At 37.0% G+C, this 14940-nt stretch overlaps 1 protein-coding gene across 1 annotated transcript in view; it reads right to left on the bottom strand.

The window, feature by feature from the left end:
- LOC114327907 (uncharacterized) overlaps nt 1-14940 on the bottom strand; it is a 906069-nt gene that overhangs the window by 599887 nt on the left and 291242 nt on the right. The gene's annotated exons all lie outside the window — the stretch shown is intronic.

Genomic DNA, 14940 nt, shown 5'->3' with positions numbered 1-14940 from the left:
TCGTCTCTAGTAGTCGTCTCGTATTAGATATTATTCGTGTATTCAAAAGATTACACTCATTTTAAATACTCACAAAAATTAATTATGCAAAAATATTGATGCATCAAAGGATGCATTCCCTTGGCTTTTTTTAAAATGCACAATATATGTTTGGTACTATTCTAGTCATTGTCTATAACTTTGAGATTCTTTTACTTGTATAATATACAATATACATTGAACAAATAAGGTACCTGTTTACAAAAACAAGGGAGATATACAACAATGTAGAAACTACAGGGCTATAAAACTGCTTAGCCACACCATGAAAATATGGGAAAGAGTAATTGATAGACGTATACGTGAAGAGACCGAAATATCCGAGAATCAATTTGGCTTTATGCAGGGCAGATCAACAACAGATGCAATTTTCATTATAACGCAGTTGATGGAAAAATACAGGAGTAAAGAAACAAACGCTCATATGATATTCATTGATCTTGACAAAGCATATGATAGAGTTCCTCGAGAGATTCTGTGGTGGGCACTCAATAAGAAAGGAGTTCCTGGTGAATATGTAAAGATTGTGAGGGATATGTATGAGGGAGTAACGACTAGTGTTAGGACAGGTGTGGGAGAGACTGATAAATTTCATGTGAAAGTCGGATTGCACCAAGGCTCTGTGCTTAGTCCGTATTTATTCTCATTAGTTTTGGACCAGATAACAGCGAAACTACAGGGTAACATTCCATAGTGCTTAATGTATGCTGATGATGTCGTGTTAGTAAGAAATAGTGAAAGAGACTAGTAGGACAAAAACAGAGTATTTGGAATGTTCATTTAAAGATGGAGTTACTACAAATAAAATGGTATCTTTGGATGGTGAACTGATCGTAAAAAGCAATAGTTTTAAGTACCTGGGATCGGTATTACAGAGTAATAGAGAAATAGATGGAGATGCATGCAGTAGAATTAGGGCTGGATGGATGAAGTGGAAAGAAGCGAGTGGTGTTTTGTGTGACAGAAAAATTCTAATGAAGCTGAAGGGAAAATTCTATAAAACAGCCATAAGACCGGCTATGATGTACGGAACTGAATGTTGGGCAGTGAAGAAGAAAGAGGAACAACGAATGCATGTGGCGGAAATGAGAATGCTTAGATGGATGAGTGGAGTGACAAAGAAGGATAAAATTAGAAGTGAGTATATCAGGGGAAGTCTAGGTGTGGCACCAATTGATGCCAAAATGAGAGAGCATTGGTTATAGGTTAAGATGGTTTGGTCATGTTCAACGTCGAGATGTTAATCACCCAATACGAAGAATAGCTGAAGTGCAGATTCCTGGAAGGAGTAGGAGAGGAAGACCAAAGAAGACCTGGGGGGAGACAATAAGGCAGGACATGTTGGTAAAGGGGATTGACATTGATATGACCCAAGATAGAATTGTGTGGAGAAATTCAATTAGGGAACCCGACCCCGCATAGGGATACATAGGGATACTGCAAAGAGAATGATGATGATACATTGAACAAAAAAGATAGAGTTGGCAAAGCTCGGATAGGCAACATTATATACTTAAAAATCGTCCAAAATGTGACTGCTCTAAACAAATTCTATGCAGGTAGGGATCATCGAATGGTACACGCTAAAGTTAAAATATATCTTATCTAAAGACAAGGAAAAACATAGATTATATTAAGAAAAAATCAAAAGCACAAATGGACACAATCCATTGACGTTAAATTAATATACCAACAAGGATTTAAAACCAAATTAAAATAATCAAATATAAAGACACATGTATATCTTATCTAACGACAAAGACAAGGAAAGACATAGATTATATTAAGAAAAAATCAAAAGCACAAATGGACACAATCCATTGACGTTATATACCAACAAGGCATTAAAACCAAATTAAAATAGTCAACTATAAGGACACCTACTAAAGATTTGATTGTTCTGGGTGATATTATGGAATGCGGCCTACCCCGATGATGCGGTCTACCTGTGCATACAGCTCTATTGTAGTGTGTAGTATACCGAACGCAATCTAAAAATTCCTGAGGGATTTGCGCAAAATAATGAAATGCCAGAAAACTCTTGTAAAAAAATATTTATTCACAAGTAATAAACATTTGGAGGAAAATAATGTAAAGAAAAAGGGGACTAATAATTTACGAAAAAAATGCACCTTAACTAATTAGGTACAAAAAAAATTATATGTGCCTAATTATTTACAAAAACCTAATTATTTTCAAAACGATACAGCCAAATATAATTATTATTAAAAAAAACATTCAGGCACCTCAATTTTATAAGAGAGAGAGGCAGTCAATGAAAATGCTTATTACTACTTGGCAATAAACATTTTGCCTACAAACGGTTTTCTGCCTTTCATTATTGTGTGTAAACCCTTCTGAACTCACTTTAGTACTGACTACTTTCAGGCACGCTAGCACAAAAGTCCATCTACATTATATGTTTGAGAATCACCTTATATAACAGCAATTTGTTGGCTAATTATAATTTGATTATGCAATCAATGATCTGGCTTAATGTTAAGACTAACTTTTTCCTTTTGGTTAGAAATTTTTTTCATTTCAGGAGAATGTCCAACAATTATTGTATAATTATAAATGCGTTTATAAATGCAATACAATACTCATATACCTTGTATGAAACGTTTGTTAATTATTATCAAAAAAATAAAATTCGGTTTCATTGTACATTGTATTTTTCTTCACCAAGACCACCGAGTTTGACCCTTTCAATTATTATTATAGTCTGTGTTGTCTGAAACAATGCTGCACATATATATTAATTCATGTAAATAAGACATTAATTCCAGATTGTTTACAGACGCAAGCAACTGTCACATACACAGCATAACCCATAATATAAACTAGTGTCAATTGTTTTCAAATGGGTATGTATAGCTACGCGCCAGTGGCGTACTAACGACAAAAATAAGATCAAAATATCAAGCACGAAAATAGATTAACTGGTTATTACGAAATAACAGTCAAAAGAAAAAATTGAACAGTATTAGTTCAAAATTTTTTTTAGACATAATTTCGTTAGGATAAACTTTTCCAAACGATTCACCTAATCTCTTTCTTAAATTTAGTCTATTATTTCTGTAGATTTCTGTTAAATATGACGATAGTTCAGAAATGATTTCCATTTTATTTTACATATCTTTTCTTAATGTGATATATTTATTTCTTTCTATGTAGGAGAATCAGCAAGACCATTAAGTGTCAGAATCAACGAATGTGAAAAATACATCAAAAACAGGGATCTTGATAAATCAAAGATAGAAAGTATTAATAAAAACATCCACCCCCATACCTTTCCAGCCATAGCTTGCTGTTGCCTACAACCATCATAGGCAAAGAACAATCATTTGTTGACAGAAATGTGACACAGCCTCAATAATCACAACAATTTGGTGGTTGTGGTTGCGCACACCTTATTAACGAAACATTGTTCTTAATAACTTTTGACAACGATTTCCGGAGTAGAAATCGAAATGTTAAGTGTTTTAGGTAAAAATATGTAATTGTCATTACAACCCAACCGTGGCTAATTCCATATAAACATAACATTTAATCCAAACATGCCGCAAGTCAACAGTAGGGCATTCCAACATGCTGTTAAAATTAAATCAATATGGCGGCTGGGAGGCAAACATAAATGTTATTCTGGTAGTTCTTAATGTGTTTTAGTTACGTTTCTTTGTAATTTTGTTTTGTACAAGAATTAATTTAGCATATGCAATGAAATAATGAATTTAAAAAGATAATATGCCTCATTTCTGTTGTGTGTTGAAGTGTAATCGTGATAAAGTTCAATTTTTATTGGTTACCATCAGTACTACATCAGGTTACCACCAGTACTTTTACAAGATAAGGTTTTCATTTTTTGTGATTTATGGTATACAGCCAGTTACAGGAATTTTTCCTTGTGATATTTTTAATCCATAAAATATATATTATACTAATACGTCGTCAAAGAGTTCTAAAAATAAACTGCTTTTTTAAATAAAGGCAGACTTAAAAAAGCAGACTAAAACTCTAAAACTCGAAAGTTAAAGGAATAACGCAGAAAACACAAAAATCGCTGATAGAACTTAATTGACCTATGAAATGCCAATAGTGTTAAAATTTTATAAATGTCATTAGTGTCAAAATTTCATAACAGTGGAGTAAACTTGCCTGCGGTTGGACCAATTACAAACAAGCATTACGGCGCGGTAAATTTGAATTACTCCTCCTGGTTTAAAAACAAACCATAGTATGTAATAAATATGATTTATTTATTTATATACATATAACCATAGTATGTAATAAATATGATATTTTTTAGTATAAGCTTTTAGTTTCTGCCAAATTTCTTATTCTACCGTTTACATTAAGACATGACGTAACTACACCTTAGAAAGAGCTATCTTTGATTCACGTTAAGAATAGAACGGTTACGCTTATGTAGATAAGTGTTGCCAAACCTCTCGGGCACGGGTGGCTACTTGACTGCCGATATAGGATTCATTCTAATCTAAGGGGTCATCCATAAACTTCGTCGTTGAGAAGAGGGAGGGGGGTCTTGCTTATTACGACAAGTACGACAGGGGGAGGGGGTATGAGTGCCCATTCGACGAGGTTTAATAAATTGATATATTTAAATTTGTTGCTATTGTGTCTATAAAAATAATTTTTTACTAGCTTCTACCAGCATTAAAGTATCAGATATTCATATAAAAACGTATAGTTTTTGATATGAAATTGAAAATAAAACAAAACGTTTACGAATAAATATACCTTTGTTAAAATTAAAAAGAATAATTCTATTATAGATACTTTTATCGCATACTTTTCATTTCGTTTTTATCAGTCACGGCGTTAAAATAATATTAGGTAGCACTTTTGTACAGGACAACAAACAATAAGACATTGTTCTTTGGGTTTAAATAATCGCTTCTATATACAGAACAACGTCTGGTAGCAAAAAAATATTAAATTGTTAGTTCATTTATGTGCTGCATACTGTGTGTGAAACAACAGTTCTGAAAGAACGAATGGAAATAAAATATTGTTTTCTATTTAGTTAGTAAGAGTCGTATTTATACTTTAGAAGAAATGGCATCGAAATCAAAACAAAATAAATATAAATATTTATATGATGCAGTTAAGAAAGCATACTCCGCAAAATCTTGGTCCAATGCTATTTAAATACATTCATTTTTTTTTCGAATACTAAGAAAACTAATAAAGATTTTTGAAAAATGTAAATGCAGATTGAAAGACTGCATTATTGCCGATGGCCAAAACTTCCTGAAAACATCTATAATGTTTATTTTAATAAGTTACAGGGGTGGAAAAAAAAAGAGAAAATTTTGTCTGATTTTTCATTTCAAATATTTCATTCAAAAGAAACCTTTTGTTTATTCTAAGGGACTTTCAACCCTCGGTAATAATGTAATATTGTATTCTGTGTTTAAATTTTTCAAATATATTTATTAGTTTTCTCAGGATTCGAAAAAAATTAATGCATTTAAATAGCATTGGATCAATATTTTACGCCTAACCCCTCATATTTGATTAAAAGAAACAGAAATAATATTGATGTTTTTTTAAATCAATGAATTGAGGGGGGTCGTGAATTGCAACGACGACGTCGACATGGGGGGTCGTCCCTAAACGACGAATTACGACGGAGGGGGGAGGGAGGCTATTATAAAGTTCAAATTTTTTACGACGTAGTTTATGGATGCTCCCTAATCAGTACGACGTGGCATCATCGGCGCGAATCTATCGCTCATAAGAAATACATGGGGCAATCTCCGCAATGTTCTATTCTTAACGTGAAACGCTCTATAGTCGAAGTCCTAATAATAAAATTGGCATCTCAAGTGTCGTTTTATACATATGCGACTGAGGTGTCATTTTACATTTAATCAATTGGCACCCAATGATCTACGTCCTATAAGTGGTAACTTTATTGTTACATATTGGTGGCTATTTTGGTATTTTGTTACAAAGGATAACAATACATAAATGGACAATCATCAATCTGGTAAGCAACTTAAAAAATTTATATATAGACCAAGAATATAGACCAATTGACACAGAACAGGCAAAATGAAAAATAAAGATAAAATTAAGTGAAATTAATTGATGGATTCGACCGTTACTTGATGGAAGTTCATTTTATCTAACAATAAAACACTGAAAACGTTTGTTTTCTATACTTCCACAAAATTTATTATAACTAAGTGACTACAGCTGTTTCGGCGGAGTGCCTTTCTCAAGTGATATAGTTTACAATGAGTTTGCCTTTTTAAGTCTTCAACTTTAAGTGAAATTGGAAATAATAAAATTAACGGAGGTATATAAATTTGATTAAACAATTCTGAAAATCTTTTAATGTTAGACATGTAAAAAATTTATTATCATTTAATAATCGAGCAGAAAATTGTTATACCGGCGTCACTGCTTAACTAGATTAGTGAACGAGAGTATTTTATAGCCCAGATGGTCAGCATAGCATGCTCGAGTCTCAAGGGACCGATTTGGTTTTGTTTTTTCCTTTTTTCGTCTTTTTGGCCTTTTCACGTGTGGTCTGACAGCAAATGGATCTTGTGGACAGTGGAATACTATTCAGTGTATTCTATATTAGGTATCTGTACTTGTGTTTTTTCGTTTTCTGCGCGCATGTCGTTCGAAATTGCTTTCCTCTTTTTTCAAAAATCTAATTATAGTCGGAGGGCTGACTCATAATTTAAAGAAAATCGAAAATTGTAAAGAAACTGTTGGTTATATAGACCACTTTCCACGAGGTTATTAGAGTGTTAAAATCGTCGCCTGTCAAAATGTTCAACGTGTTAATTTTTTTCGAATCCTGAGAAAACTAATAAATATTTTAAAAAAAAATTTAAACGCAGAATGAAAGACTACATTATTACTGAGTGCCGAAAGTTCCTAAAACTTGTATAATGTTTATTTTAATAAGTTAAAGGGGTGAAAATAAAAGAGAACATTTAGTGTGATTTTTAATTGCAAATATTTCATTCAAAACAAACTTTTCATTTATTCTAAGGGACTTTCGGCCCTCGGTAATAAAGTAATCTTTCATTCTATGTTTAAATTTTTCAAAAATACTTATTAGTTTCCTCAGGATTCGAAAAAAATTAATACATTTAAAACACAGTGAAAACACGTCAAAATTTTGCATTTTGCTCCTTTCCCCTTAAAGTCACGTTTACACGATGGCAATTGGCGAGACAATTGTCATTGAACAATTGTCATCACGTGGTTGCGGATTGTCGGAGGCCAGTCCAGTTGGAAGAGAAGATGTTTACACGGGGCCAACTATTGCCATGGCAGTAGACAGCTAAAACATGGCCGACTGCTCGTCATCTAGAGGGAACTGGCAAAAACAAGACAGCACTACTGTCCTACACCGTTCACACAGCGCCAATTGTCGCGACAATTGATATTTCGAGGGGGGCTCACTGGGCGCAGGTCATTGTCCTCAGTCTACTCCCGGAGACAACTGAATTTTGGGCCAATTGTGAGGGCAGTTGGCAAGGCAATTGGCCTGAAGTGTTTACACGAAGACAATAATTTCATGCCAGTTAGTTGTCTTCTGACAATTGTCTCGCCAATTGCCATCATGTAAACGCGACTTAAAGTCGCGTTTACACGATGGCAATTGGCGAGACAATTGTCATTGGACAATTGTCATCACGTGGTTGCGGATTGTCGGAGGCCAGTCCAGTTGAAAGAGAAGATGTTTACACGGGGCCAACTATTGCCATGGCAGTAGACAGCTAAAACATGGCCGACTGCTCGTCATCTAGAGGGAACTGGCAAAAAACAAGACAGCACTACTGGCCTACACCGTTCACACGGGCGCCAATTGTCGCGACAATTGAGATTTCGAGTGGTGGGGGCTCACTGGGCGCAGCTCATTGTCCTCAGTCTACTCCCGGAGACAACTGAATTTTGGGCCAATTGTGAGGGCAGTTGGCAAGGCAATTGGCCTGAAGTGTTTACACGAAGACAATAATTTCATGCCAGTCAGTTGTCTTCTGACAATTGTCTCGCCAATTGCCATCGTGTAAACGCGACTTAAGAGATTAAAAGATGTCGAAAAAGCGAAAAGAAACTTGGTGCATCCTAATGGGAAAGTATTCTAGGTCAAAGGCAAGCACAAAGATGCTCTTCTTCTTCTAGTTCCATAACCATTATCGATCGTTAGATATCATGTTGGATATCATATTCGCTATGATGACTTTATTGACAACAGCTCCAAATAATGATGTCGATTTTCAGTACCGCTATCTTAGATTTTTCAGCCATGATGTTCTTCTTCTACCAGGACCAAAGATACAAGGATCCAAGGTTTACCTTGGATCTTTCCCTGAATGATCAGAAGCAAAAGTTCATATTTTTCAGTGTGTCTCATAATGTGACCGAAGTATTCCAGCTTGCGTCTCTTTATTATATTGACCATTTGTATTGTTTGGTTCAGCGCCGTCTAAGGAACTCCCAATTTCTAACTGTGGACCAGCTGCTCTTAAAGTAGTCGTCTGTATACCCATATCTCAAGTGCTTCCAAGTGTTAAAGCGTAGCCTTCATCGTCATGATTATCCTCCTCCTCCTCCTCCAGCCCTTTGCGTCCACTACTGGTCATAGGCCTCCCTCATTTTTGTCCATTGTGCTCTATTTTGAGCACTTTGCATCCAATTTCTTGACATTTTCTAGAGATCGTCAGTCCAACGAGTAGATGGTCTTCCTCTACTTCTTTTGTCTAATCTCGGCCTCCACTCAAGTAATATCTTCGTGTACCTCCCATCACTGATTCGGGTGACGTGTCCGGCCCAGTTCCATTTCAAGGTGGCAATTCGAGAAATTACATCGGTAACTACTGTTCTTCGTCTTAAGTCTTCATTTCTAACACGGTTACGAAGCGATATACTCAGCATTGACCTTTCCATTTTTCTCTGGGCTATTTGCAGAATTTTAGAAGTTGTAGCTGTCAATGTTAAAGTTTCGGCACCATAAGTCATCACAGGCAACACACATTGGTCAAATGTTTTACGATTTAAAGAAATTGGTATATCGCTTTTAAAGATGTCTTTGAGTTTTCCATAGGCTGATCATGCTAAGTTTATTCTTCTTCGTCGTCCGCATGTTTGGTTGCCTCTTGTGATCTTTATTTCGTGTCCAAGGTATATGTATTTTTCCACTAGCTCTACTTCGTTGTCTCCAATATTGATATTTCCGCTAGGTACTAAATAGGTTTGTCATGAATTTTGTTTTGGAGATGTTTATTTTAAGACCTACACTGGTACACACTAACTGAAGTTCATGTAGCATTGTACATATCTCCTTGAGGTTGTCAGAGAATAAAACTATGTCGTCTGCGAATTTCAAATTTGTTAATCTTTTACCATCAATATTCAGGCCTCGCTCTTCCCAGTTAAGTTTTTTACAAGAATATTCTAGTACTGCGGTAAACAGTTTAGGCGATACGGTGTCGCCCTGTCGGACTCCTCTGCCGATTGGGATATGGTCCGTGTTTTTATGTAGTTTCACCGACATAGTTGCGTTCTTGTATGTATTGTAAATTTACCTTGTGTATCGGTAGTCAATGCGGCATGCTAGTGCTTCCAGATTTTTGTCAAATTCTACCGTGTCAAAGGCTTTATGGAAATCTGCAAAAGCCAAAACGAGTGGTCGATTGTATTCGATAGTCTTTTCTATTACCGTTTTAATGCTCTGTAGGTGATCATTTGTTCCAAATCCGGTACGAAATTCCGCTTACTCCATTGGCTGGTAGAAATCAAGTTTTTTCTCAAGACGATTCGTTACTATTATTCTTGTAAGGAGTTTGTATAAGTGACTAAGAAGGCTTATAGGTCTGTAATTTTCTAATTCGTGGGTATCTCCTTTTTTGTACAATAGAATTACTTAAGCATTGTGCCATTTGTCGGGTATACTATCTAAAAGGCACATGTTAAAAAGGTTTTTTATTTTCTTAAGAAGACAAGTGCCTCCGATTTTGATTGCATCAGTAACTACACAATCTTCCCCTGGGAATTTGTTATTCTTAGCTTTTCTTAGGGCTAGTTTTATTTCGTCTATTGTGATTTCCGGTAGCAGTTCTGATCCTTGGTTGACAATGCCCTTTTTCCTTATTAATATTTCTGGTACTTGATCTTCTTTGCTATTTACTTTGTGTTGGCTTGTGTACAGCAATTTGTAGAAGTCTTCAACTAAAAGCGTAGCCTTACCTAAAGTTTATGCTTCCACTCCATACACTAGGACTGGAGAGATATAGCAATATGTCATTCGAACGCGAAGGTCAATACTAAGATCTGAGCTGGAAAGTACTTTTCTCATGTTTACAAGTCTTCTTTTTATTGCGATTTCTGCGGATCTTGAAGTAATTCAAATCTTACACCTCTCAACACATAACCCAAGTAGTGTATTTTTTTCTTTGATTGTTTTTGGGAATTCTTTTTGTTTACTCATTTGCCGAAGTACCTCATTATTAGTAACTTTTTGTACCAATGAATTCTCAGCACCCGTTTAAAAAATTAGCTCGGGCTAGTTCTATTACGCTTTTAATTTCTGCGGATGGATCCCAGCTCTCATTGATATCACTGCCGAGACACACCACATTCTCTACTTTGTCCCTGTATATAATTTTGTTAGCTAACTATCATATATTTAGTTTTCTTAACGTTGAGTTTTAATCAATACTGATCACAGGTTTGTTTTATTTTGTTAAATAGACTTCGAAGGTCTTCGCCACAAGTAGCCAGCACTAAGGTATCGTCGGCATTACTAATATTGTTCAGGGTCACTCCATCTACAATTCTGGCCACTTGATGCCAGTATATTTATAATGATAGTATACAGCCTTGTCTCACTCCTTTTTTATATTTATTTCATCCGACAGTTCTTGTTCACCCTTTATTCTGGCCACTTGATGCCAGTATATTTATAGTAATTATTCTTAAATCATTATCATCCAATCCAGCTGTTTTCAATATTTCTAGCAGTTTGTTATGTTGGACCTTGTCAAAAGCGTTTTCAAAATAGATTGCACATATGTGTACATTTTGATTTATATCTCTGCACCTCTGTATTAGTACTTAGATACTGAGCAAGGCCATTCCAAAATCCTAATTGACTATTGCTAATGATTATCTCCTCTAATATCGTTGGTATTCTGTTGCAAGCAAGCAATTTGATTCAACCCGACCTGTGGGAGATGTCCACCCTATCGAAAAAGTACATTCGGGTGTAACAATTCATTGGGGCGAGGTGTTTTGACCCGAGTGAAAAACGGATCACCCCACCTCGCTCCAATGCCCCAGGCCATCCCTCCCCCCCCCCCCCATAGCACGCTGGTGAGCGATGGGGGCACAACTATCAGCCAAATGCTTTTCACAATGGAATCCTGGGTAATAAGATTCCAATGTGGTGCCCTAATCGAATTCAAAACTAGGGCAGCGTGAAGCGCTCTATGCCTTTATCTTCTAATTACTTATCCGCGGTACTAAAATTGCTTGCTTGGGCCCCAAGACATTGTACCAAGCCCCACTGAGCTCGGTCCAATGGCTTGGTGCTCAAGAATTTTATGTTTTTTTGGTGGCTTACGCCTTTTTTGTATTTTTTTGTTGGCTTGCGCCTTTTCCTCTATTTTCTTACTGGCTGACTTTACCTGGTCGTGATGTTGGACCTACGCGTGTTTCTTCGGCACTTGGTGTTTCGAGCTACGAACTATCTACTACTTTTACTTTTTTCCTTTACTTTGTCACTCATTGTTTGCTTTATTCGATTCACTTTAGTCCACTATTTGCTGTTTAGGACGTTTGTGCTTCCATCGATGGAAAGCGTCATACCCTAGAATCTCTCGCAGTATGTGACTTGGGTGGTGCTCCAGCTCCGCGAATTTGCCTCTTGCCTTATCTGTCATCATTTCGGTGACTCTCACCTGTTGAAGTTCTCTGAACAGGAATCTTTCTGCTACGTATCTTGGGACTCTGGCTGCTTCTCTTAGGCTGCTGTTGTGGACCGCTTGTATCTTCTTTTTGTGGGTGTTGCATACTTGTCCCCATGCGAGAGATGCGTATGTTAATACCGGTAATATTATGCTATTTATTAGTCTTAACCTCGTTTTTAGTCTTAATTTACTTTTTCTGCCTGTGAGTCCTCTTAATGTTGCTCTCGCCATGTTGGCCTTCTGGACTGTGGCTTCTACGTGTTTTTGGAAGGTTAACCCTTTGTCCATGATGACTCCCAGGTATTTAGCTTAATTTTTCCACTCGATGGGGTTGTTCTGCACCGTCAGCTGTTCTTCTGGCTGTTGTCTTCCTTTATTATATAGTACCGCTTGCGTCCTTTCGGAGTTGATGGCTATCTTCTATTTTATACACAATTCCTCGATGTCTTCTAACGCTGTTTGCAGGTTGGTCACTGCTATGTCTACGTTTCTGTGTTTGGCCGCTATCGCTGTATCGTCGGCGGAGAGGCTAATTAGAGTACCTGGTGTTCTAGGTACGTCAGAGGTGTATATTGTGTACAGCAGAGGTGACAGGACCGCTCCCTGTTTCACTCCAGCCTCCGGGTTTCCGAGCTCGGACAGGACTTGTCCTATCCGAACCCTGAAACTCCGGCCGCTGTACCCATAACCTCGCATTTTGTATATGATCCCCTTGTGTCATACTCTGTCGAAAGCTTTGCTTACGTCCAGGAATGCTGATCCAGTGTACTGCTTGTCGTTGAATCCAGCTGCTATGTACTCAGTTAATCTGAGTACTTGTAGCTCGCTGGAGTGCTCTGGTCTAAATCCGAATTGAGCTTCTGGGATTATCTCTAATATGTTTGTTTCCGTTTGCAGTCTGCTGAGAATAATTCTTTCCACTATCTTGCTGATCGTTGGGAGTAAGCTGATTGGCCTGTAGTTCTGCGGGAATGTGTGGTTCTTGCCAGGTTTTGGGATCATGCTGACATGGGCCTCTTTCCATCTGTTCGGGAATATTTTGTATCTTAATATCGCGTTCACTATGTTTGTAGAATACACTATAGCTCTTATAGGCAAATACTTTAGGGCTCTATTTGTTATTTAGTCTAGACCAGGCGCTGTTCTCGGTGAACTGTTTCTTATATGTTCGTTGATTTCTTCCGGTGATGTTGGGGGAATGATGTTTTCTGGGTCCTCTGGTCTTTCTTCTTGCTCTTCGACTTCTTTCATGAAGTTTACGCCCTCGTCTGGGTGGAAGTTTAAACTGCATTCTCTTTCGAGTGTAGACCTCATCACCTCTGTTTTTTCTTCTATGGTATACACCATGCCGTTTTCTCCATGTAATGGGGGGATGGGTTTTCTGTCACTTCTCATCATTTTCTGGAGCTTCCAAACATTTTTCATGTTTGAGTCTAGTTCTTCCATCTCTTGTACGAAGTTGTCCCATTTTTCACTGCGGTGTTGTCGAAGGTCCGTTTTGACCTCTCTGTTTAATGTGTTTTCGCAGGTTTTGTCTACTAGGTTTCTTCTTCTTCTGGCTATTTGCTTCGCTCTGTTTTTTTCCCTTATCAAGTCTTGTACTTCTTGTGGTATGTCTTCGAACCTTCCCGTGTGGATCTCGACTTCTTCCTCTGTTCTGCTGTTTCTAATTGCTTCTTGGATGATGTTTTCTAGCTTTAGGACTTTTTCTTCTATTTGTTGAGGGTTATTTATAACTGGCACTATATTTATTCCTTCACTCACCAATCTTTTGTAATTCGTCCACTTTATTTTCTTTTTTATTCTTTTCGGCGGGTTTGTTTCTTCCCATGTTCCTAATTCTAGTAGAATGGGGTTGTGATCTGTTGTTCCTTCGGTGATTAGTTCAGCTTGTAATCCTAGGTTTTTAGCCACGACGATGTCGATGTGGATGGGAAGTCCATTTCCTGGGAAATGTTTTGGTTCTTCTGGGCCCACTGCCACTATATCTTCGTTATTTTCTATATAGCTATTTAGTAGTCGTCCGTTTCTCTTCGTAGCTCTATCATTCCAGTTAGGGGATCTTGCATTTAGGTCTCCTATTATTATCGATGCTTCAGCGATGTTTGTCAACGCATCTAGGTTATCGTCCATTAATGGGTCTCGCGGTCTTACGTAGGCTGATGGTATTATGTTATGTATAGTCGTAGGAAGATCTTCAAAACGTGACTCATCAGACTTGTCCGATAATTACGGAATTTCTTTGCACGATGTTTCGTTGGTATTGTGACAAATTTCGACTTTTGCCAATCAGTTGGTAATATCATCACTATCATCTTTGGCTTTTAAAACTCTTCGTGAGTCTTTGCCGCGGTTACTAGGTCTTACATTGGTTCTGATCCTGTGCTACTATTTCCCATGGTCTCACTTCCATCTTCTCCAGGTCTTCTCTAACTGCATCTTTTCTCCTTTTTCTAGGATGTCCTGCCGAACTTCTACCATCTAGTCTTTTCCAAAACACATTGCTAATCAGTCTGTCGACATCACTCCGTACCACGTGGCCTGCCCATCTTAGTTTATTGGCTTTTATGTATCTCACGATGTTGGTGAGATTAGTTGGAAATATCTCAGTTCTCAATGCTATAAATTCTGTTAAACAGAACCACACAGTGCTTTATTTCCATTTTCTCCAAAAACTTTATTATTTCAGCATTAACTTCGCCGGGTCCAAGTGCTTTTCATTTTTGCCGTTTGTGTTACCCATGTAACCTCACTAAACTTTGGGATAATTATTTCAGTTTGTTTCCGGCGATGTCTTTTAATATCTTGTTCACATGAAATGTATCGTGTTTCTTTTTACAGTATTCAATTTTACTACATGCCTTACTATGAAACTGTGTTTTCGCATGTATTATCTTCTGTCTGATTATTGCGTGGACACTCTTGTATTCGTTTTTAT

The sequence above is a fragment of the Diabrotica virgifera genome, chromosome 7, assembly GCF_917563875.1.
Source record: "Diabrotica virgifera virgifera chromosome 7, PGI_DIABVI_V3a".
NCBI lineage: Eukaryota > Metazoa > Arthropoda > Insecta > Coleoptera > Chrysomelidae > Diabrotica > Diabrotica virgifera.
The sequence above is the reverse complement of the archived record's forward strand: the minus strand, read 5'-3'. Positions and strand labels throughout refer to the sequence as shown.